At 41.5% G+C, this 5,000-nt stretch overlaps 1 pseudogene; it reads right to left on the reverse strand.

Moving 5' to 3' along the window:
- LOC124020917 overlaps positions 1 to 5,000 on the reverse strand; it is a 115,030-nt pseudogene that overhangs the window by 7,302 nt on the left and 102,728 nt on the right.

Here is a 5,000-nt window from a genome sequence, read left to right on the forward strand (position 1 = left end):
ATAATAGAGTAGAGTAGAATATAACAGAGAATAGAGTATAATAGAGCAGAGAAGAATATAATGTGGAATATAGTATAATAGAGTAGAGTAGAATATAATAGAGAATAGAGTATAATAGAGTAGAATACAATATAGTATAATAGAGTAGAGTAGAATATAATAGAGTGTAGAGTATAATAGAGTAGAGTAGAATATAATGGAGAATAGAGTATAATAGAGTAGAGTATAATATAATGGATAATAGAGTATAATAGAGTAGAATATAATAGAGCATAACAGAGTAGAGTAGAATGTAATAGAGCACAATAGAGTATAATAAAATAGAGAATAGAGTATAATAGAGTATATAAGAATATAATAGAGAATAGAGTATAATAGAGTAGAGTAGAATACAATAGAGTATAGAGTACAATAGAGTAGAGTAGAATATAATAGAGCATAACGGAGTAGAGTAGAATGTAATAGAGCACAATAGAGTATAATAAAATAGAGAATATAGTATAATAGAGTATATTAGAATATAATAGAGAATAGAGTATAATAGAGTAGAGTAGAATATAATAGAGAATAGAGCATAGTAGAATATAATGGAGAATAGAGTATAATACAGTAGAATATAATAGAGTGTAATAGAGTAGAGTAGAATATAATAGAGTATAGAGTATAATAGAGTAGAGTAGAATATAACAGAGTATAGAGTATAATAGAGTAGAGTAGAATATAACAGAGAATAGAGTATACTAGAGCAGAGAAGAATATAATGTGGAATATAGTATAATAGAGTAGAGTAGAATATAATAGAGTAGAATACAATATAGTATAATAGAGTACAGTAGAATATAATAGATTATGATAGAGTAGAGTAGAATATAATAGCGAATGGAGTATAATATTGTAGAGTATAACAGAGTAGAGTAGAATGTAAGAGTAGAATATAATAGAGTATAACAGAGTAGAGTAGAATTTAATAGAGTACAATTGAGTAGAGTAGAATATAATAGAGTATAGAGTATAACAGAGTAGAGTAGAATATAATAGAGTATAGAGTATAACAGAGTAGAGTAGAATATAACAGAGAATAGAGTATAATAGAGTAGAATACAATAGAGTATAGAGTATAATAGAATAGAATACAATAGAGTATAGAGTATAATAGAATAGAGTAGAATATAACAGAGAATAGAGTATAATAGAGTAGAATACAATAGAGTATAGAGTATAATAGAATAGAGTAGAATATAACAGAGAATAGAGTATAATAGAGTAGAGAAGAATATAATGGAGAATAGAGTATAATAGAGTAGAATACAATAGAGTATAGAGTATAACAGAGTAGAGGTCTAGACATCATGTTAGGTGAAGCTGGTCTAGACAGCATGATAGATGAGCCTGCGCTGACCATAACACACTGTCTACAGCACTACGAGTGTGTGTGAGTGTTTTGTGTGTGTGTGTTGTCTCTCTCACACAGTAGGTGTTAACACTAGGAACTGAACCAGCTGTCTCTCCTGTCAAACTAACGTGTGATATATAAGCAACTTAATTATTCACAAGCACACACACACACACACACACACACACACACACACACACACACACACACACACACACACACACACACACACACACACACACACACACACACACACACACACACACACACACACACACACACACACACACACACACACACCTCAGGAGCGATGTAGTCTGGGGTCCCACAGAACGTCTTGGTGGTGACACCGTCTAACATGTTCTCTTTGCACATCCCAAAGTCCGCGATCTTAATGTGTCCTTCTGCATCCAGCATCACGTTGTCCAGCTTCAGATCCCTAGGAGAGGCACACAGAGACAGACTATCTTAATGTGTCCTTCTGCATCCAGCATCACGTTGTCCAGCTTCAGATCCCTAGGAGAGGCACACAGAGACAGGCTATCTTAATGTGTCCTTCAGCATCACGTTGTCCAGCTTCAGATCCCTAGGAGAGGCACACAGAGACAGACTATCTTAATGTGTCCTTCAGCATCACGTTGTCCAGCTTCAGATCCCTACAGGAGACAAGACAAACAGACAGACTATCTTAATGTGTCCTTCAGCATCACGTTGTCCAGCTTCAGATCCCTAGGAGAGGCACACAGAGACAGACTATCTTAATGTGTCCTTCAGCATCACGTTGTCCAGCTTCAGATCCCTAGGAGAGGCACACAGAGACAGACTATCTTAATGTGTCCTTCAGCATCACGTTGTCCAGCTTCAGATCCCTAGGAGAGGCACACAGAGACAGACTATCTTAATGTGTCCTTCAGCATCACGTTGTCCAAACTTCAGATCCCTAGGAGAGGCACACAGAGACAGACTATCTTAATGTGTCCTTCAGCATCACGTTGTCCAAACTTCAGATCCCTAGGAGAGGCACACAGAGACAGACTATCTTAATGTGTCCTTCAGCACATTAATTTGACACAGAGACAGACTCGACTCTCAGACAGAAGGGTACGATCCCTACAGGAGACGAGACACAGGTGTGATGAGTATCTCTGTCTGAGACGATGTTGTGATGAATATCTCTGTCTGAGACGATGTTGTGATGAATATCTCTGTCTGAGACGATGTTGTGATGAATATCTCTGTCTGAGATGATGTTGTGATGAGTATCTCTGTCTGAGATGATGTTGTGATGAGTATCTCTGTCTGAGATGATGTTGTGATGAGTATCTCTGTCTGAGAGGATGTTGTGATGAGTATCTCTGTCTGAGATGATGTTGTGATGAGTATCTCTGTCTGAGATGATGTTGTGATGAATATCTCTGTCTGAGATGATGTTGTGATGAGTATCTCTGTCTGAGATGATGTTGTGATGAGTATCTCTGTCTGAGATGATGTTGTGATGAGTATCTCTGGCTGAGATGATGTTGTGATGAATATCTCTGTCTGAGATGATGTTGTGACGAAAAAATCACCTGTAAATTATTCCTTTCAGATGAAGGAAGAACAGACCTATGGCAATCTCTGCTGCATAGAACCTGAGAGAGAGAGAGAGAGGAGAGGAGAGGAGCAGAGAGGAGGGGAGAGGAAAGGAGAGGAGAGGAGAGGAGAGAGGAGAGGAGAGGAGAGGAGAGGAAATGAAAGGAAAGGAGAGGAGAGGAGAGGAGAGGAGAGGAGAGGAGAGGAGAGGAGAGGAGAGGAAAGGAAAGGAAAGGAAAGGAAAGGAGAGGAGAGGAGAGGAGAGGAGAGGAGAGGAGAGGAGAGGAGAGGAGAGGAGAGGAGAGGAGAGGAAAGGAAAGGAAAGGAAAGGAAAGGAGAGGAGAGGAGAGGAGAGGAGAGGAGAGGAGAGGAGAGGAAAGGAGATGAGAGGAATAAAGGTGTATCTTTAGCCATACTTACAGATCACATATCGACCCCTCAAAACCGTCCAATCACATATCGACCCCTCAAAACCGTCCAATCACATATCGACCCCTCAAAAACCTACTCTCAAAGAGAGAGCTGAGGAGAAGCCCGAAATAAAACCATTTCCTTCCCCAAGTCACACGGCCGAAAAACACATCTGGACAAGAGGAACAGCTTAGAGGAAATGTCCTCTATTTACCAAATCATGAGAGCCAAACCACAACACAAGTCAGAGTTAGTTATCACAAAGTCCATCTTTAATTATATGAGCTCTATCACAACCCTGTGACTCTCAGATCAATTCAGTGTCTCTCAATGAATTCTCTGAGAGCCCCCATTACATTGCAACTGAGATCCTTTCATAGCAAAGAACACACATAGTCAGACAGCATAGGCATAATAAATCGTTCAACTTTGTCTCCTTACTCAAACCCCAGAACCATAAACCAATCCTCCATATCAACAGGCATATATATATATCTAATTGTCATTTAGATACAACCAATTCTAAATAAAACCAATCCTGGACAAGCTCACGGGGAGCATAGAATGATTCCAGACACTGCCATCCTCCTCTCCCCGATGGGAAAAGTAGGGAGTGACTCCACACAGACACAGTGGAGCAAAAGATATGTTTACACATGATGACACTTTGACCTCTCCCCTCTCTGTGGCCCAAGCAACTTAGTCTTAACATAGAACAGATACTGCAACCCCGCCACAGTATTATACAAAAATACCATTCTGATGAGAAGTAACTTACACACATATGATGAATATAAAACATCTTACGTATGTTACCAACTAATTCTGATTATTCCCCAACAGCTACCGTTCAAATCATTCAACACTACTGTTCCCTCCGAGGTCGACGACGAGCTCAGAGCCCTGGGTCCCTGGACATCACCCCTCTGCAACTGGATCCAGGGTGGTGACGAGGCCCCCAGTACATCACTGGGACCGTGCCCCCGCCCATCCAGTACATCACTGGGACCGTGCTCCCGCCCATCCAGTACATCACTGGGGCCGTGCCCCCGCCCATCCAGTACATCACTGGGACCGTGCCCCCGCCCATCCAGTACATCACTGGGACCGTGCCCCCGCCCATCCAGTACATCACTGGGACCGTGCCCCCGCCCATCCAGGATATTGACTCAAAACGGTGACTGAGAAAGACGTGAAGCTTCATCAAGAGACCCCCGCTCAAGGTACTAAACGATATCGTAACCACCATTGATAAAAGACACTTTCCTGTGCAGCCGTCTTCATCGACCTGGCCAAGGCTTTCGACTCTGTCAATCACCGTATTCTTATCGGCAGACTCAACAGCCTTGGTTTCTCAAATGACTCTCTCGCCTGGTTCACCAACTACTTCTCAGACAGAGTTCAGTGTGTCAAATCGGAGGGCCTGTTGTCCGGACCTCTGGCAGTCTCTATGGGGATGCCACAGGGTTCAATTCTCGGGCCGACTCTTTTCTCTGTATACATCAATGATGTCGCTCTTGCTGCTGGTGAGTCCCTGATCCACCTCTACGCAGACGACACCATTCTGTATACTTCTGGCCCTTCTTTGGACACTTAACAAAACTCCAAATAACTCCGTTGCTCT

This window comes from Oncorhynchus gorbuscha, unplaced genomic scaffold (assembly GCF_021184085.1).
Source record: "Oncorhynchus gorbuscha isolate QuinsamMale2020 ecotype Even-year unplaced genomic scaffold, OgorEven_v1.0 Un_scaffold_985, whole genome shotgun sequence".
Taxonomy (NCBI): Eukaryota; Metazoa; Chordata; class Actinopteri; order Salmoniformes; family Salmonidae; genus Oncorhynchus; species Oncorhynchus gorbuscha.